General features: G+C 38.1%; 1 protein-coding gene across 1 annotated transcript in view; it reads right to left on the bottom strand.

The window, feature by feature from the left end:
- The window catches only part of LOC124605388 (glutathione hydrolase-like YwrD proenzyme), a 148,214-nt gene that overhangs the window by 91,915 nt on the left and 34,368 nt on the right, over positions 1 to 21,931 (bottom strand). The gene's annotated exons all lie outside the window — the stretch shown is intronic.

Below are 21,931 nucleotides of genomic sequence, written 5' to 3'. Positions count from 1 at the left end.
GGAGATCTCTGCCACTGCAATGCTTATCACTGCAACAAAATAACAGTATGTTACAGCTCCCCTTCGTACTTTCATCTCACCAAATCAGCAATTTTAACATCTCCACATCGACATTATTGTACTTTTACCATTGTTTGAAAGATATTACCACTGCCTGGCAGCAACTGACCATTTCTCTATCCAGTGAAAGAGGCAACAGCAGTCACAACTTTCGTCCATGACTGGATTGCATGATTTGGCAGTCCCCTGTATATCACTATTGATCAAGGCAAACATTTCAAATCATACCTCTTCAAAGCATTTTCACCATTGCTTGTCATGGACTGGATTGGACCTGTCCCTGGCACCCTGCCACTAACGGTCTCATAGAATGGGTACATCGACAATTGAAGGCCTCACTAAGATGCCAACCCATAGTGCATTTGACTGATAGCTTCCTTATTGACTTACTAATTCTCCAAACACCTTTCAAAGAAGATCTCAACATAGTAGCAACTGAATTAGTGTATGGACAGACAAATTGACTGCCTGGAGGATTCTTCACTAACGTATCAAACAACGTTATCGAAACCTCAGACTTTGTACAACATCTACTCTCACAGACTTAGCAGATCCATCCACTGTTTCAGATGAACACTCTATCCCACAACCATTCATTTTCTATGAGAGTTACAGTTCACCAAACAGGTTTTCATTTGACACAACACTATTCAAAAACTTCTCCAATCACTGTATGATGGCTCATACTCAGTACTAGAAAGCCATAACAGAACATTCGAAATTGACATCAATGGCTCTTTCACCATGATATCCATTGTCAAACTTAAGCCATTCTTTATCCCAGCTGAAAATCACAATTGTTCAAGGACAATTGTTAATATTGAGATGCTACCTATGTGCTATTTCATGAGGACACATGGTGCACACATTCATCCACCACCACGGGCTGTGCCTTCAAGTAAACCTCCAGCTACAAGTCATTCTGGGAACAATGTACACTTCAACCTCAAATATTTTTGGTACTAGTGGGGCAGTGATGTGGACAGTAAATTATCTTATATATTTTATATGTAGTGTAGGTTGTTTAATTATTTGTATTATCTCTAAACAAATGAATGATATGTATATTTTCTTTACAATTTACAATTATGTGATTTAACTATTAGGCTACTGGTATACGTTTTGTTCAATAAACTTTATCTTCACATGACACACTAAATGGGTCAGTGTGTGCAAAATTATTTGGAACCAGTTAGATAACAGATTAAAATATTTTGCTTCTATGGGGATCCACAGTCTTTAATTGTTTAATAAAAGATTACACTGTCTGTTCTAGGCTGTATTGTGCTTTATTGAAATTGTGCATTTATTTGACAATGGCTCATGACCAAAATTAGCTAATAGCACATTTTTAATAAAGCAAATTACAGCCTACAATGAACAATGTATTCTTTTATTAGATTAAAATACAGTTTCTGTAGTTCAAGCCCAAATAAAGAACATTTTGAACTAGAGACAAATCCTAGGCATGACTGTTTTTAGTAAACTGAAGATGGAAAAATGCAGTAAATTTCATTGTGTAACTAAAAAATGTAAATGACATAAGTTGTACTTTTGTACTGCCACAAAGCACTATGGTATAGATTATTGGGATAAATAAGTTATGAAAATAAAATCTTTAAACTTAAAAAATCAGCAGTCAGAATAAGCCTTATGTAAGATGAAAAGACAGTTACAAGACACTACTCAAAAAATTATAAAACATTTTATATACATATAAAACCACTCTTTGCTGAGAAAAAAAGGTGAGAAAAAAGAAAACATGAACAAATTCATCTCCACCATACTACAGCTTACAAAACTAAATTAATAATAACTCAGTACAATATGGTACAGATTTTTTTTTAAATAGAAAAAAAAGGAATCAAGTGGATATGGTAATAAAAGTGTACAGCATTTCGCTTATTCAAATTTCTAAAGTCAGTTTGAAAAACAAAAGTAAACAAATGGTGAAACGGTTTCTTGTAGAAAGACTTTTCTATTCAATGTGTATGGAATACATATGTGTACATGTAGACCGTATAGTAGATTTTAAAATGTGTGTAATGCTGTATTCAAACATGTTTATTTTATAAAATGTAATTTTAAGGGAACAATTGGCAGGAATGGAGGGAAGAAATACAGTAGAAGAAGAATGGGTAGCTTTGAGGAATGAAATAGTGAAGGCAGCAGAGGATCAAGTAGGTAAAAAGACAAGGGCTAGTAGAAATCCTTGGGTAACAGAAGAGGTACTGAATTTAATTGATGAAAGGAGAAAATACAAAAATGCAGTAAGTGAAGCAGACAAAAAGGAATACAAATGTCTCAAAAATGAGATCGACAGGAAGTGCAAAATGGCTAGGGATGGCCAGAGGACAAATGTAAGGATGTAGAGGCTTATCTCACTAGGGGTAAGATAGATACTGCTCACAGGAAAATCAAAGAGACCTTTGGAGAAAATAGAACAACTTGCATGAACATAAAGAGCTCAGATGGAAACCCATTTCTAAGCAAAGAAGGGAAAGCACAAAGGTGGAAGGAGTATATAGAGGGTCTATACAAGGGTAATGTTCTTGAGGACAATAATATGGAAATGGAAGAGGATGTAGATGAAGATGAAATGGGAGATATGATACTGCGTGAAGAGTTTGACAGAGCACTGAAAGACCTAAGTCAAAACAAGGCCCTGGGAGTGGACAACATTCCATTAGAACTACTGACAGCCTTGGGACAGCCAGTCCTGACAAAACTCTACCATCTGGCGAGCAAAATGTATGAGACAGGCTAAATTCCCTCAGACTTCAAGAAGAATATAATAATTCCAATCCCAAAGAAAGCAGGTGTTGACAGATGTGAAAATTACTGAACTATCAGTTTAATAAGTCACGGCTGCAAAATACTAACGCGAATTCTTTACAGATGAATGGAAAAACTGGTAGAAGCCGACCTCGGGGAAGAACAGTTTGGATTCCGGAGAAATGTTGGAACACATGAGGCAATACTGATCCTACGACTTGTCTTAGAAGAAAGATTAAGAAAAGGCAAACCTACATTTCTAGCATTTGTAGACTTAGAAAAAGCTTTTGACAATGTTGACTGGAACACTCTCTTTCAAATTCTGAAGGTGGCAGGGGTAAAATACAGAGAACGAAAGGCTATTTACAATTCGTACAGAAACCAGACGGCAGTTATAAGAGTCAAGGGACATGAAAGGGAAGCAGTGGTTCGGAAGAGAGTGAGACAGGGTTGTAGCCTCTCCCCGATGCTATTCTATCTGTATATTGAGCAAGCAGTAAAGGAAACAAAAGAAAAGTTCGGAGTAGATATTAAAATCAATGGAGAAGAAATAAAAACTTTGTGGTTCGCCTATAACATTGTAATTCTGTCAGAGACAGCAAAGGACTTTGAAGAGCAGTTGAATGGAATGGACAGTGTCTTGAAAGGAGGATATAAGATGAACATCAACAAAACCAAAATGAGGATAATGGAATGTAGTTGAATTAAAATGGGTGATGCTGAGGGAATGAGATTAGGAAATGAGACACTTAAAGTAGTAATGGAGTTTTGCTATTTTGGGAGCAATATAACTGATGATGGTCAAAGTAGAGAGGAAATAAAATGTAGACTGGCAATGGCAAGGAAAGCTTTTCTGAAGAAGAGAAATTTGTTAACATCGAGTATTGATTTAAGTGTCAGGAAGTCGTTTCTGGAAGTATTTGTATGGAGTGTAGCCATGTATGGAAGTGAAACATGGATGATAAATAGTTTAGACAAGAAGAAAATAGAAGCTATCGAAATGTGGTGCTACAGAAGAATGCTGAAGATTAGATGGGTAGATCACATAACTAATGAGGAGCTATTGAATAGAATTGGGGAGAAGAGGAGTTTGTGGCACAACTTGACTAGAAGAAGGGATTGGTTGGTAGGACATGTTCTGAGGCATCAAGGGATCACCAATTTAGTACTGGAGGGCAGCGTGGAGGGTAAAAATCATAGAGGGAGACCAAGAGATGAATTCACTAAGCAGATTCAGAAGGATGTAGGCTGCAGTAGGTACTGGGAGATGAAGAAGCTTGCACAGGATAGAGTAGCATGGAGAGCTACATCAAACCAGTCTCAGGACTGAAGACCACAACCAAAACAACAATTATGATTATAAATGTGCTGTTTGAAGATTTCTCAATGCAATCAGTGGTTGAAGGATAGTCAAGTGTAAGACCAGAAGCTGTCATGGAAACTGAACAAGGTAACTAACATCATTTTCAGGAGCAACTGCAGGGAGCTGCAGGGGAAAGCTATTTTATAAACTAGATTGCTAGAAAGAATAGGTGCCAGGAAGAGTGGAAGACTTTACCATCATCACAGGGAGGGGCTGTTGAATTTCAAGATGCCATGCAGGAGACCCATCAGTGTGCAGTGCAGGCACCACAGCCACAAGCTGTAGACCCCAGAATATGTGCTTGGGCAAGTTGTCGATGTCCAGATTAGTTGTCCTGGCTTTGAGCCTCATTGGTTGTTCGCACTAGATTCCTTTCTCTGTTTCCCAATCTATTCTGAGTGTAAATTCTGTACCTACATTGATTAAGTCCTGTAATATGTGCTGTCATTCAGAGGTCATGTTGTCACATAGAAGATGGCAACATGGATCAACATTAGCATGCAGAAGCTCCTCAGTTTGTGACTTCATCTGAAGGAGTCAACATTATAGTACAGGACCAATGTGATAGCTAAGGTTTCTGATGGACTTGTTCATTTAAATGTGAAAGAATGTACAGCAAGTGATCAGTTTGTTAATGTGTGCATGAAGTGATGCATTAAAGTCAATAACAGCTATAACTTATCAAGCAATCCTGCAGCAAATAAGGGTGTCAAAGTTAAGTAAACATGTTACTCATTTGTGTAATAAAGTGGACTAGATTTCATGTCTTCTAGTTTAATGTGTGACCTCAATGAGCAGTAAAAGAACACACAGTTGTGGCAAGATGATTGTAGTTTTGTGTGGTCTCAACATAATATATGTATTTTGACAACTCATTAAATTAGAAATTTGAATACACAGTACTAGTATTACTGTTCCACAATAATACTATATATTCAAGTTTTTAATATGTCTTTGTTCCTCTAACAAGCAATGGAATATTCCACAAACTTCTTAAATGATGAAGTCTTTATAATTTGAGGTGAAATATAGAATCTTGTTCTCTCTACAATTCATGCCATCAATCATAGTTATCTAAACAGCGGTCAGAAACAGCAGATTTTTCTGACTGGCACAGTGTGTCCTGATGTCTATGTTTATGAAACCTATCTTTAATAATGTGACACATCTGCCCAATGTATGATTTCCCATGCTGACAAGAGATTTTGGTCATGTTCTGGTCATATGTAAAGGCTGTCAATGGCACCAATGTTAATGTCTAGACACTCATGGGTGGCATGGGAACCAAAATTGAGGGTAGCAAAGATAAAGCAGAAATGCTGAACTCTGGTTTCAATACCTTCACAGAGGAAGATACAGAAGTAATGCCTGAGTTTAATTCTCGCATCACCACAATGACGAATGTAGCTCCAGTGGCATTAAGAAGCAGTTGAAGTCACTAAAACTAAATAAGGCACCAGGGCCTGATGGCATTTGTGGAAGATTATATACAGAATTTTCAGCTGAGTAAATTCTTTAAACAAAAAAACTGTACCCTGTGGTTGGAAGGTAGCACAAGCCACAGTGGGCTACAAGAAGGATGGGAGAATTTACCCATATTTTTTGACAGACCTTTGCTGTAGAACCTTAGAACACATGCTGAGCCCTAACACAATGAGATATCTCAAAAAAGAATGACCTCTTCAAATCCAAGAAGAATGGCTTCTGGAAACATCAGTCATGCAAAACCCAACTCACACTTCTCTCTTATGGCATTCTGAAAATCGTGGATCAAGGCAATCAGATGGACACAATACTGAGACTGAACAGAGAGTTTCATTCTAAGGAAGGATGCAGCATGTTTTCTTCAACGGAGAGTCATCAACAAGAGTAGAAGAAACTTCAAACTTGCCCAAGGGTAGTCAAGATGACGCCAGGTGAAACCTCCTCATGTAATGATGTCTCAGTTACTATAAAATATAATAATGATGTGTGTAAAATTTGTGTAAAAAAGGTTAAGCGAGGTATCTTGTGTGTCGAGTGCAAGTCGTTGTACCATGATAAATGCATAAAAGTGAATCTGAAGTATATAAAAGAGGATCATGACCTAGACAAGACATCAGTGTTTAACAAGTCCCGTGATAAATGAAATACTGAATACACTAAAATCAAAAGAAACAATAGTAAGGGTTCATACAAATGATTTAGTGACTATAATCACGAAATACCAAAAACTCCAGAAGAAATATCAAGATATGGAAATAAAATACCAAGGATTGGAGCAAAATCATCACCTAGCACAAGACGTTGCTGTAAATGGTCTTTCTATGCAGAAAATGTGGCATGTGCTGACTAAAGCATGTAAACAAACAGTAAGTACAGCTCCAGTGATGCCACTATCAAATACGGTAAATACTTGGTTCTAGATTAAGACTGTAATAAAACAGTAAGCACAGTAAATTTTTACGAACTGCTTTCAGTTTCGTTACTGTCATTAGACGTTTGATTTTCTTTCTGTGTTAGTATTTTGTTATATTCTCATTTGTTGTTGATTAATACTGTCAATAATAGTAGTTACTTCCCTTGTAGAGCAAGTTTGTGATAATTGTAGTCAGTTTTTAACATCTTCTTATTGTAGTAGCGGAACCTAGATAAAGTTGTTTTCTTGTGTCAATAATTGAAAAATTTTTCCATGAGTGAGAAGTGTGGGCTTTGCCGTAGGTTCGTGAGTAGTGGATTGCGGTGTGAGACTTGTTCGAAGTATTTTCACTGGGGGGAATGCAGTGGGGAAGCCAGTGGGCATTCTGGTGAGATCCTCTCCTGGAACTGCAGGTTATGTAGCAAGAGTAAGTTGATAGAGGAGCAGGAGCGTAAGATCTGTGCCCTTCAGGTGCAGTTGAAAAACGCACAGGAGGAGCTAGATAGGATGAGGAGGGAGAAGGGGGTTGGGGAATGGGAGCTGGCTGTTGGCAAGAGATCTGCTAGGAGAAGGAGATTTTCAGATAGTTTTACTATTGGTGTTTGTAATAGATATGACCAACTGTCAGAGTCTAGTGGAGAGGAATCTCTAGTAGCTGTAGATGTAGGAAGTATGCAGCAGACCTCAGCAGTTAGGTGGCTCGGACAGTTGCAAAGTCTAAGAGAAAGAAGAAGGTTCTGCTGTTAGGTAGTTCTCATGGTAGAGGTGTAGGCCAGCAGTTGCAGGAAGTTTTGGGGAGTGAGTTCCAGGTCACCAGCATTGTGAAGCCTAATGCAGGATTGGCTCAGGTGACTTTTAACATAGGGGGGTTATGTAGGGATTTTACTAAAGAGGATCAGGTAGTGATTGTGGGTGGGGCTGGTAATAGTATTGATAGGGGTGGGGAGTATGACATAGATGGTGACCTGGAAAAGATAGCCACTCAGACTGGCAACACGAATGAGCATTTCGTGGAACTGTTTCAGCGTCACGATCGGCCTCATCTTAATACAGCCGTCAGGCGTAATAACATGAGACTTGGGGGTGCGCTGATGACAGAAGGCATGAGTCACATTTCAGTGGTGTCGGTGGAGTCTATCAGTAGGACGGATTTCACTAGACATGGCCTGCACCTCAACAGGTATGGGAAGGGGAGGTTGGCAAAACTTATAGGTGACAGCATAGGTGGGGGTGGTGGGATCACTCATGGGAAAATTCTGGTAGTTGTGGGTGTTAGAGCTGTACCTTTTTTAGATTGAAGTCAGCTGATAGGTATTCCTGCTTAAGGGAAGTCTCTCTAACAAAGAAACCACTTTCTACAAAGCTTGGGTATCCGATTAATGAGGGAATTAGTATATTTCATCAAAATATACAAGGTATTAGAGATAAAGTTAGTGAACTGCTTATAGATGTTGACTCTGAAATTATTGGTATATCTGAACACTTCTTAAATAAGGAGATAATTCAGAGGCTTCCTTTACCAGGATACAGGTTGGCTGGCAGCTTTTCTAGGAGCTCTTTTCGGTGTGGGGGAGTAGCCATGTATGTGAAAAACGGTATCCCATTTGAGTCAATTGATGTTTCAAAGTACTGCGCTGAAAAGGTGTTTGAATGTTGTGCAGGTGTGGTTAAATTTAGTGGAGCTAAACTTCTTACTGTTGTTATTTATAGATCCCCAGACTCCGATTTCACAACATTTTTGCTAAAGCTAGAGGAGGTTCTTGGTTCACTTTATAGGAAATACAAAAAGTTAGTTATATGTGGTGACTTCAATATTAATTGTATAAGTGATTGTGCAAGGAAAAGGATGCTGGTAGACCTCCTTAATTCATATAATCTTATGCAAACCGTATTCTTTCCAACGAGAGTGCAAGGGAACAGTAGAACAACCATAGACAATATTTTTGTTCATTCGTCATTATTAGAAGGGCATTCTGTTAGCAAAAAGGTGAATGGCCTTTCAGATCATGATGCACAAATTTTAAGTCTAAAAGATTTTTGTGCTGCAACACATGTTAAATATAGTTACCAACTTTTTAGGAAAGCTGATCCAGTTGCTGTACAGACTTTTGTAAACCTTATCAAGGAACAAGAGTGGCAAGATGTTTATAGTGCTGATACAGTAGACGATAAATATAATGCTTTCCTCAAGACTTTTCTCGTGCTCTTTGAAAGTTGCTTTCCGTTAGAACGTTCAAAACAGGGTACTAGCACAAACAGGCAGCTTGGGTGGCTGACTAAAGGGATAAGAATATCTTGTAGAACAAAGTGGCAATTATATCAAAACGTTAGAAACAGTCAAAATCTAAATGCAGCAGCCCATTACAAACAGTATTGTAAGGTGCTTAAAAAAGTTATTAGGAAGGTAAAAAGTATGTGGTATGCAGATAGAATAGCTAAGTCTCAGGATAAAATTAAAACCATATGGTCAGTCGTAAAGGAAGTGGCTGGTCTGCAGAGACAGGTCGAGAATATAGAATCAGTGCGTAGTGGGGATGTCCGTGTTACTGATAAGTCGCATATATGTACAGTACTTAATAATCACTTTCTGAATATAGCAGGTGAACTAAAGAGAAACCTAGTCCCAACAGGGAATCCTATAGCGCTCTTAGAAAAAAGTGTTCCGAGACTGTTACCTGAAATGCTCCTCCATGATACTGACAAGAGGGAGATTGAGTTAATAATTAAATCACTAAAGACCAAGAACTCTCATGGATATGATGGGGTATCTAGCAGAATACTGAAGTATTGTTCCACGTATGTTAGCTCAGTACTTAGCCATATCTGTAACTTTTCCTTTAGGAGTGGTCGGTTTCCTGACAGATTAAAGTACTCGGTAGTGAAGCCACTTTATAAAAAGGGAGACAGGGATAATGTTGACAATTATAGACCTATTTCTATGCCATCGGTGTTTGCTAAAGTTATCGAGAGGGTTGTATATACAAGGTTACTGCAGCATTTAAATTCACATAATTTGCTGTCAAATGTACAGTTTGGTTTTAGAAATGGCTTAACAACTGAAAATGCTATAGTCTCTTTTCTCTGTGAGGTTTTGGACGGATTAAATAAAAGGTTGCGAACGTTAGGTGTTTTCTTTGATTTAACAAAGGCTTTTGACTGTGTTGACCACAAAATATTACTGCAGAAGTTGGAACATTATGGAGTAAGGGGAGTAGCTTACAATTGGTTCGCCTCCTACTTTAAGAACAGAAAGCAGAAGGTAATCCTCCGCAATATTGAGAGTGGTAATGATGTTCAGTCCCAATGGGGCACTGTTAAATGGGGCGTTCCCCAAGGGTCGGTGCTGGGGCCACTGCTGTTCCTTATTTATGTAAATGATATGCCTTCTAGTATTACAGGTGATTCAAAAATATTTCTGTTTGCTGATGACACCACCTTGGTAGTGAAGGATCTTGTGTGTAATATTGAAACATTATCAAATAATGTAGTTCATGATATAAGTTCGTGGCTTGTGGAAAATAATTTGATGCTAAATCACAGTAAGACTCAGTTTTTACAGTTTCTAACCCACAATTCAACAAGAATTGACATTTTAATCAGACAGAATGGGCATGTTATAAGCGAGACGGAACAGTTCAAGTTCCTAGGCGTACGGATAGATAGTAAGCTGTTGTGGAAAGCCCATGTTCAGGATCTTGTTCAGAAACTAAATGCCGCTTTATTTACCATTAGAACAGTATCTGAAATAAGTGACATTTCAACACGAAAAGTAGTATACTTTGCATATTTTCATACGCTTATGTCATATGGTATTATTTTTTGGGGTAATTCTTCTGATTCAAAAAGGGTATTTTTGGCTCAAAAACGGGCTGTTCGAGCTATGTATGGTGTAAGTTCGAAAACCTCTTGTTGACCCCTATTCAATAGTCTGGGAATTTTGACATTGCCCTCACAGTATGTATTTTCTTTAATGTCGTTTGTTGTTAGCAATATTAGCTTATTCCCAAGAATTAGCAGCTTTCACTCAGTTAATACTAGGCAGAAATCAAATCTGCATGTGGAATGCACTTCCTTGACTCTTGTGCAGAAAGGAGTGCAGTATTCTGCTGCATCCATTTTCAATAAGCTACCACAAGAACTCAAAAATCTTAGCAGTAGCCCAAACACTTTTAAGTCTAAACTGAAGAGTTTCCTCATGGCTCACTCCTTCTATTCTGTCGAGGAGCTCCTGGAAGAGATAAAAAATTAAGCAAATTCCAGTGTTACATTCTTGATTTTCTTTATTTAAACTAACGACTTGTCGCCTGAATATGTTTCTTATATTTCATTTTATCTGTTTCTACAATTGTGTTATAATTTCATGTATTGACTCGTTCCATGACCATGGAGACTTCTCCTAAATGTGGTCCCACGGAACAATAAATAAATAAATAAATAAATAAATGAACCAAAAGCAGTGACAAAATGTCCAATAAAGTGTACAGTCAACAAAATTTGTGCAACCAATAAAACAGGGAACTACAAAAAACAAGTCTTTTTACTTGGTGACAGTCACACCAAGAGAATCGCTGAGAAAATGAATGAATACAGTTCATCATTTATGGCCACAGGAATGACTAAGCCAAGCACACTTTGACCAAGATAATGAAAATCGCAATTCATTAAATGAGTTATCTAAGAATGCCACGGTCATAATCATGGGTGGAAGCAACGATTTGTACCGAAAAAGGGTAAATTTGCCACACAATGTCTAGAAACAACACTACTGAACCTCAGAGTGACAAACATGTCTCACAGGCATGACCTGCAGGACAACTCAATCATAAATTTGGAGGTTACAAAAATAAACAGACAATTTCATAAAATAGGCAAGTATTATGAAAACATAACATTCTTTGAGCTTCCCAGCTCAAGAGATCTGTTCATGAAACATGGTCAACACTGTAACAGCACTGGGAAGTCATGCATCGACAAAATGCTAACAAAACTAATACAGAAAGATGACCGCACTGCAAGAAATACAGTTGTTATATTGCCAGCTTTGATCAAGGAAATATGAAAATACCATAACAGCTCCATAACAAGAAAGTCAGTTGCACCCACAGCATCGGCGCAGCCAGGATAATCACTTGAACAAGAAGAGGCAACACTAGAATCATCTTCAGCAAAAACAGCAAGAAAATGTGAGGATCCTATGGAAGAAACTGTGACCAGTGCATCAATCGGTAGGATAACTGTAACACTTCATCACCAAAAAGATTTTTTAGACCAAGGCAAGAGAAACGTAAAGTTTACAAGGTGAACATTGCTCAGTGCTTTTCAGTCTTCCACCAAAATATGCAGTGCATAAGAAACAAAGTGCAAAAATTAGAAGTGGAACTGCAGTCTATTGACAGCTCACTTGTTTGTATAAGAGAACATTTGTGTAACGGTTCAGAATTAACAAATGTAGCACTAAATTCTTACAGTCTAGGCTGTCATTACTGCAGAAGCACTATGAAATATGGTGGATCATGCATATACATGAAGGAGGGGATTATGTGTAAGATTAGAAACAATGTTATGGCGTTAAGTGAGGATAAACACACAGAAATATCAGCTTTAGAGATAAAAATCCTAGATGTATTCCAAAGACTAACTGTACTATGTATATATCATGCTCCCAGTGGTGACATGGACACATTCACTACAAAGTTAACCCAAGCATTACAAATGGTCTCCAGCCCCAAAGGCAAAATCATCATTTGTGGAGATCTAAACATTAACATGATGAACCCAGATATGTCATGCAACAGTTTTCTGAGCATTATGTACACCTATGGTATACCACCATTAATTAACACTGCCACTAGGATAACCAAACATTCAGCATCAAGTACTGACCATATGCTAATGGACATAGAGAAAGATAGGTGTGACATTGCCATAGATGACCTTGGTATCTTAGACCATTCAGTTAGTTATTAAAATTAAGCATACAATTAGATAATAACACTAAAATACACAAGTACAGTAGAGTTTTCTCTAAGTCAAATAGAGCTTTATTTGCCTCAGTGAAACATAGGAGGAAATGTACAGAGAAACAACTGTAAATGGGGAGTTTTCAAAGTTTACGTCAATATTTAAATTCGAGGTTTGAAGAAATATTTCCTCAAGTTCTAAGAATAATTAAATCATGCAAAAATAACAGCTGGGTAACCAATGGGATAAGGGAATCCTCTGCAACCCTCAAGCACCTTAGCTTAATGAAAAACTACCATAATGATTCAGCATTTCATAATTATCATACGTACAGAAAGATCTATAGAAAAGTATTGTTAGTGGCTAAAAGGTACCGAAATGAAAAAATTATAGAAACAGCTAATAATAAAATCAAAGCAGCATGGGAAATCACCAAACAAGAAACTAATAGGAAAAAATTAAAGCCAATAAACATGCAGCTTCAACACAATGATACCAAAATAAATTACCGCAAAAAACTAGCAAACTTTGCCACTCAGTATTTCAGCAACATAGCACCTCAACTACAACAGAAGTTCAACAAAACTAAGCATTTACAAATGGTGAACAAAATGCCACACACAATGATGCTACAACCAACCACAGCAGAAGTATGCAATGATGTGAGTAACCTAAAACGTAAAAATTCAGCAAGCATAGATGAAGTACCTGTGTGCTTACTGAAGGACTGCATAGACAACATCAAAGACTCTTTAGTGCACATAATCAATGAATCCTTCTCCACAGGTTGCTTCCCAGACATACTAAAGCATGCAAAAATCCTACCTATATATAAGAAAGGTAACCCAGAAGTCACAGAAAATTACAGATCAATCTCATTACAGTCATCCTTTTCAAAAGTCATAGAGACCATAATGAAAAACTGGCTCATGGGGTGCTTAACAAAGTTCAATCTTCTGAGTAAAGAGCAATTTGGTTTCTGGGCTGGCAACAGCACAAATTCAGCTGTAGCTCATTTCTCAAATGTTACTCTCAAAGCATTAGACAAAGGAGACCACATAACAGGGATCTTCCTTGATTTGAACAAAGTGTTTGACACAGTAGACCACACAATTTTGCTAAACAAACTAAATGCACTAGGAGTAAGAGGAGTAACAAACATGTGGTTTCATTCATACCCGCAAAACAGGGTCCAAGAGATGGAGATCACCCAAACTAACTTCAATCATACCTTTCAAACCCAGAATACATCAATATAGGAGTCCCCCAAGGAAGTGTGCTGGGCCCAATCCTCTTTATAATATACACAACGACTTTCCACAAAGATCTGTAAACAATTCATCTGAATATTTTACAATTGCGACCCACCCAGATAGCTGTGCACATTAGCACACTGATTCTGGGATGTGGGGAAACCTGCTGGCACCAAACTGAAACTGGTTGCAGATTAAAGATGGGTTTTTAGGCAGTTTTCCACATCCATCTATATGACTACTAGGCTGGTACCAAGGTCCTCCATCAGTTACATTACTTTCAAACATTTCAAACATGTTCTCATGCCTTCACATGGAATGACACTACACTAGATGTAGACAAGTGGAATACAGAGATTGCTTCCCAGGGGGTGGGGAATTGGGGAAGTGGGGGTGGGGGTGATGACAGGAGAGGTATACAGCCACCCTCTACCATTAACATCACCAAACCCAAACTCACAGAGGCATGAGGTAAGGCCATAAAAAAGGAGTACTTTGTATCTGCAATTTATCAAACTGACAGTTAAGTAATATTCACAATTGTCAGCACCTCCTTTTATTTGGATTTAGAATTATTACATTCCTCTTGAATTCTGAGTGTATTTCATCTGTCTCATGTACCCTGCATACCAAGTGGTATAATCTTTTTATGACTGACCCTCCCACATTATTCAAAATCAAACACTGGGTACAGATCTCCTACATATATCCCCATACATTGCATTTCTCAGTTACATTAATATTATTAAGGAACAGAAGGAAGCTGTAAACATATTTATCTTTCTTAACAAAGAATTTTTTTGGACTGGATAAAAGATAAACAATTTGAAAGGCAGATTTGGATTATAAATTCACAGATTTTCTCTTAGAACACAGGTTTCATTTCCAGCACTCAGTATAAATAACAAACAAAGACAAAGTTATCTACAGAAAGTCATGGTATCCTTTTCAGTAATGGAAAAATTATTAAGACTATAGCTATATTTTTAGCAATAGGTGGGTCTTTATTTGACGTTACACTTCACTCTTCCTGATATTGAAATGTAACGGCCTAGCTTGATACTATATGAAGAATCCAATCCCGAACACTAGTGAAGTATATGACTCTAACATATTTATTAATGTGTATTTGAATAGTGCGATAACTTGTTGGTGTATCAGAGTGTGTATGGCAATAACTGTCCAAACTACTTTTGTTTGTGTTTAGGTAAATCAGCCATGACAGCATACAAACTATTCATTTTATAATTAGTCTTAACAACAAACATTTATTCAAGATGCATTTTGATGATAAGCAAGACCTTCTGACTCACAAATTACAATAAATTAAGACTAGACATGATATATCTCTATTTGCAAAACAGTTCTCACAGTCTAAACTCATGGAGCACTGATAAACAAACAACCACCAATGCCAAACAAAGGGCATCTCTGGTAGCCAGCTCATGAACTCTTTATCGCAACAAAACACAACAGGTGACATATTTGCTATGTCTGCCACCTAAAGAGAAGTGGAATCCCATCCATATATCTTGCCGGAAAGTGAACTTGACATCCCGAGTGCTTTCTTTTGTCGTAATGTGTCTCTATTTTGGATAGTATCATTCTTCTGTCAGTTTTGGATGATAATACTTGCATTTTAGGTTGAGGATGGTGTTGAGGTTCAAGAATTGGCAGCATATCTGGAAATAAGTATGTTAGTTTCACCCTGTTGATTTAGACAGTAGTAGTTTTACAATTCAGTGCAATATCCAGTGTTCGTTCTCTTTTATTCACCTGATTTGAGCCTGTGTATGGAGTCTGTAGAGAAGATTTGACAGCACCTGTATGCAACAAAAAATACATGTGTATTTGGAGGTCATAATGCATGGAGCTATGATCCACTCCATGTGTGGAGGCTTGATGTCAGCAAATGCTTTTAATGTGTTATCTCAGGCAATAAATCAAATCTGATGGGTCATGGTCCAATAGCTGTGCAGACTTCGAATCAATGAATTTTCCAGGTATTCAGAGTGTTTTGCCATAAATGAGCTTCCTCAATGATGTCTTAAGTCCATTATTGTAAATAGTGTAAAGGCCAAGTAAGAACATAGGTAATGCATTTGTCCAGCTGGTGGCATGACACATTAATGCAGCCTTTAAAGAATGGCGCCAATGTTCAACCACGCCATTGTTTGCCAGGAGGTAACTAGTTGTCAGGTGATGGAGAGTACATCAGAATTTGCTGATTTGGTTAAATAACTCTCACTCAAATTGTTGGCCGTGGTTCCTAATAATGTGCAGTGGGCAACTGAAGCAAGAAACCCAATTTGAAATGAAGGCAAAGGTTTGTGCGTCTGCCAATGTGTTTTTAACTGGTGTAGCATCCAATCAGTGGGTAAAATGATCATTGGTAGTCAACAGATAATGGATGGGAAGGAAGTAAGATTCGGTAGTAAGATGATAGTGGACCCACAACATCGGTGTGCACATGCATGAGTCACTTTGTCAACCTGGGAATTCTTCAATGGCCACAAGCACATGGAAGGTTATTTTACTGCATTGACTGAAGCCATGCTTGAGCCCACTCATGGCAATTCTTCTGTAAACAAGGCCAGACAAAATGTTTTCACACCAGGCAAGTCGATGCTCTAATGCCAAGGTGACATTTGTTGTGAAGGCTGTTGAAAGTATGTCTGCAGAAAGCATGTGGCAGAACTGGACAAGATCTTCCACTGGAAATGTCCCAATATAGTTTGTAATCAGAAGCAGGAATGTAGGAATGTTGGCAAGCTGTAATTGAAGGCTGGATGATGCATCATGCAATAGCTTCTGAAGTTCATTATCTCATTCCTGTTCCTTTCTGAGAGGAAAAAAATTAATAGAATTTGCCACACTATTGACCTGCAACAGACAGTCTGTGACCACATTTTTACAGCAGAAACATTGTGGAAATCAGTATTGAATTGGGCAATAAATTCCAGATGGTTGTACTACCAAGGAAAACACTTGTTGTTGTTGTTCTGTCTGAATGTATAGATAAGCAGATTGTGATCAGTAAATATTGTAAATTCTCTTGCTTCCAACTGTGGTTTGAAGTATTTGATTGCTTTTTGTATGGGTAGAACCTCATGATCATAAGCACTCCATTTACACTGAAAGTTGTAGAGCTTATGTGAGAATAAGACAAGCAGTTGGCATGCACCATTAACATGCTTCTGCAACAGCTGTCTGACTGGCATCAATTACTAACACAATGACATGATCAGTGCAGGGTGTGCTAGGAATGCAGCATTCTCAAGAAATAGTGTAGCTCCTTGATGGTTTCTGGCTGTGGGATCTTCATGATAGCTTCCACCTTTTCTGGTAGTGGCAATGACCCTGCAGATGAAGTTAGATGGTCCGAAAAAGTTATCTGGGATTTACCAAAAATACACTTAGCAGTGATCACAACCATGCCATGTTGTTCTATGCATTTGAAAATCTTCACCAGGCATTTCTAATGCTGTTCTGCTGTGGCTGAAGGAAATGAGGATATCGTCCATGTATGCAAAGCAGAATGACAGTCCTTACAGCATGGAGGCAATGAATGTTTGCCATGTTTGCATTGTGCAAACCAAATGTCAAATAAAAACTTCTGAATAAGCTGAACAGAGTGATTATAACAGTCTTTGGTATGTTTTCATTCACTACAGGAATTTGTAAAAAAGTCTTTGTACAGCCCCATACACTTAACACAGTTGCACCACTGAGAGCACTATTGTAGTTCCTCAATAGAGAAACTGGATATCTGTCCAGATTTGACCTAACATTCAGCACACAGTAACCACCGAAAAGGTCACCATATGCCACCAGATGGATGGGTGAAGGCCAAGGACTGCTAGAAGGGTGAATAACATCTTCTGTAAGCATTGAGTTAAACTCTGCCTTTGAGACCACTAGATGATCAGGATCTAAATGTATAGAACAGTATGAAACTAACAGGTCATTGGTAGTTTTGATAAAATGCACATTATTTTGACAGACCTCCCTTGACAATTTATGTGGTCAGGTTATGACAGTAACTATTTGAGTAACTTGTCTGTTTGAGCAACTTGTCATATCTGCTTTCTGGTGCCTGCCCTAGCTTGATACTGTGAATAACTACACTGTGTAAGAATCTAGCAGTAGAAAATCTGGTGACACTGTCGATGAGCCTTGTATTTGCTACATCGGGTAACAGATGGTACTACACCAGGAAGGTGGCTCTGGTTATAGCCTCCACGATGTATACAACAGTAAAATTCCAAGTCTAGCTCAGTATGTTCCATACCATAAGCATCTACTGATGAGTTGTTAGTTGCACAAAGGCTTCAATTATAGAGGAAAGTTCATGGATAAATGCAAAAATCTGAGTCAGTGTTCAAAATAATTTCCAGTCACTAATATAGAGCATCTGATAGACTGTCCTGCAATAGGCTGCACCTATATCTGACTGCCACTATCATTTGGGTAGGTGCAAACTCAGATACATTAGTGATCCCCAAGTTTCCAGTGATACCAGCACATTTAGGTGACTGCTTCATGCCTCTTGGAACCAAAAAGTTCGTTCTGGAATGACTGTGTGATCTTTCTTTACAAAGGAAAACCCAGGAGAACTGTCCCAGTTTAATCTTCATACCACTGAAAAGATGAATGAAATAAGTATTAATGTCAGCGGTATTGAGAAACAGCTGAAACTGTTAAAACTGAATTAAGCTCCAGAGGCCACTGGAAAATTCTATACTGAATTTGTGGCTGAGTTAGCCCCTCTTCTAACTAAAATCTGACATAGGTCTCTCAAACAAAAAACCATGTCCAGTTCTTGGAAGAAAAGAAAGCATGTCACACCTGTCTACAAGAACAATAGTAGAAGTGATCCAAAAAACTACTGTCCAGTATCCTTGACAGTCATTTGGTATAGAATCTTAGAACATATTCTGAGCTCAAACTTAATGAGGTAACTTGAACAGAATGACCTCCTCAATCACAACTAGCATGGATTCCAAAAACATTGACCATGTGAAACCCTACTCATACTTTTCTGACATGACATACTGAAAACTTTGGATCAAGATAGTCAGATAAATGCAGTATTTCTTGATTTCTGAAATGCATTTGAATCAGTGGGACACCTACGTTTATTGTCAAAAGTATTATCATATGGGGTATCAAATGAAATTTTTGACTGTATTGAGGACTTTTTGGTGGGGAGGACACCCAATTTTATCTTGGCTGGAGAATCATTGTAAGATGTAGAAGTAACTTTGTGTGTGCCCCAGGGAAATGTGTTGGGATCCTTGCTCTTCTTGTTGTATATTAATGACCTCACAGACAATATGGGTAATAACTCAGAACTTTCTGCAAATGATGCACTTATCTATAATGAAGAACTATCTGAAATAAGCTGCATGAATATTCAATCAGATCTTAATAAGACTTCAAAGTGTTGCAAAAATTGTCAAATTACTTTAAATGTTGAGAAATGTAAATGTTTGCACTTCACAAAATAAAAAAAGGCTGTATCTGTGACTGTATCAAAGAGTCGCAAGCAATATTTGTGACTATAATATCTTACGAGTCACTTATGGAATCAACCAAATCATACACTTTGTAGGGATATGAAATGGAATGATCATATAGGTTCAGTCATGGGTACAGATGTAGATGTAGATGTAGGTCTTCTGCAGTATTGACCTCTATACTTACTGTAACTGTGTCAAGCCAGCAGTTCACTCATTTAACTAACGAGAGCATCCACTTTGTCTGACAGGTAATTGTGACGTGCCAGCATCACTGCTGATGACAAACCACTATTGTATGGCACTGCTACAGTTCTGATTGATGGCAGGATTATTTCATCCCAAATCCTGTCAGCCAGATTTTTAATGGTGTCCAAGAGAATAGAATGCTATCACAACTTTAACTTGAGCCAGAAGATGGCTACTCTGGAGCATGTGAAGTATGTGGCACACACAGTTCTGACCTCAGGCACTGTGACAGCTTCCCGTCCTAATGTCTTTTTGTGTTAGCACTGAGAAATGTGACCCTCTTCTGCCAAGGAGACTTGACAGATCAACTCTGTCTTCAGTTCAACGTACAACTCTTGTACAAGAGGTATTGTGTTTAAGTTTTGAACTTCAGCTACACAGCTGACTTATAGAGCAAACTTCATAGAATCTGTGGTTGTCCCAGTGTAATGAAAACTAGCTTCCATCTGTGCAAACCACAGCAACAGATTGTGAGGCTACAATGGTGGTAATTGCATGGAAATTTGTGACACTGTTGGGTTTTCAGCACCTGCAGGATCTTGCATTTTCGTAGACTGGAAATTCTCAGTAATGAGAGTGCCTGTCTGCTGATTACATCAGGGTCACTAGTGTCAAAACAGCAATGGAAATAACCATTCATCCTTCTTATCCATATGTTCAGGTAAATCAGCCATGATAGCATATAAATTATTTGAAAAGCATGAATGCTGGATACTCAGCAAATAATATACAACTCATAGCTTTCCTTGGCACTACTTTTATTTTTGAAACTGGTAAATTACAACAGTGCTATATTATTCTTCTTAGATGAAACTTCACCAGAAATGTGCGAAAAGTTTCAATGTTTCTTCAGATGATCTATGTGTGGCATAGAATGATAATCAGACTTACATGATTTAAGCAAAAGTTGGTTCCTTGCCCATACATCTGCGACTGATGTGACTTGTTCATTTGAAGTGCATTTAAGCAAGAGTTGTTTGTGCCTTCCTTGCTCATATATCTGTGACATGTGAATAATTCATTAGAAGTGTTATTTGTTTACTTTTACCAGATCATGACAACCTACACTAAATTTGGAAGCCCCTCATTATATAAAACATTTGAGGGGTCAAAGTATAAGATGACACATACAGAGATAGATAAATAGATAGAGAGAGAGAGAGAGAGAGAGAGAGAGAGTGGGGGAGGGAGGGAGGGGGTGGGGGAGAGGGAGGGGGAGGGAGAGAGGGAGGGAGTGAGGTAGGTAGAGAGGGAGGCTGCGAAGGTGGTATAGAGAATGAGAGAAGAGCAGAGAGAGGTGGTAGGGGGAAAAGGCAAGTGTACAATGAGACAGACTGTGCCTAATAAAACTCCATAGAAATTATTCCTTACCTCAAGGTCTGTATTTGAAACATCCATTCAAAAAATAGAGGAAGAAAATATATAAACAAAATATTAGAGAAGGAAAGTTGCTACTCACCATATAGCAGAAATACTGAGGCACAGATAGGTACAACAAAAAGATTCTCACAATTATAGCTTTCGGCCCTTAAGGTCTTTGTCAAGTTAGTCATGCGTGCAAGTTGCATTGGTGTGTTTGTGTGTGTGTGTGTGTGTGTGTGTGTGTGTGTGTGTGTGTGTGTGTGTGTGTGTGTGTGTGTGAGAGAGAGAGAGAGAGAGAGAGAGAGAGAGAGAGTGAGTATCAATTGTTGACAAAGACCTTTATGGCTAAAAGCTATAATTGTGAGAATCTTTTTGTTGTGCCTATCTGTGAATCAGCATCTCCACTATATGGTGAGTAGCAATTTTCATTCTGTAATATTGTTACATTCCTTCCCGGATTTTCCATTGTTTGATAAACAAAATATTCATGGATGGGCTGCAATGGTCAAACTATTGGGGAGGCAACTGACTCAAGAGCAACAGAGGAAACCAATGGGAAACTCTCATAAGGTCTAACAAGGCAACCTTCACACAATTTGAATTTAAATAATGACAAGCTGGGTTTACATGATGACACCATTAGTCTAAGCATATAATGTGGGCTGCTTTATGCCAAAAGTCATTCATAGGATTCATCATGACCAGGGCAGCTATGCTCATAGGTTGGGTTCTTCCTAAGGATTATGTGGAAATTCAGTTAACTAGAGCCATCCTCTGAGGCATACTTTTCTGCCTTTAGGCAATATCTTCTATCAAGACCTCAGTGAAGTGGAATCTCTGTGGTATGTTTTGGAGAACGTATCTCATTTCTGTTACCTACTTCATGAATGTGAGTAATTTTTGTTTGAAGAGTAAAAAGAAAAAAAAAAAAAGGTTTCCAAATCCACCAACTAAAACTAGTATTCATCAATTCCTGCTCATAGTGACTCTA

Source organism: Schistocerca americana, chromosome 3, assembly GCF_021461395.2.
Source record: "Schistocerca americana isolate TAMUIC-IGC-003095 chromosome 3, iqSchAmer2.1, whole genome shotgun sequence".
Lineage (NCBI taxonomy): Eukaryota > Metazoa > Arthropoda > Insecta > Orthoptera > Acrididae > Schistocerca > Schistocerca americana.
Note: the sequence above shows the minus strand (reverse complement) of the source record. Positions and strands in the feature narration are given on the sequence as shown.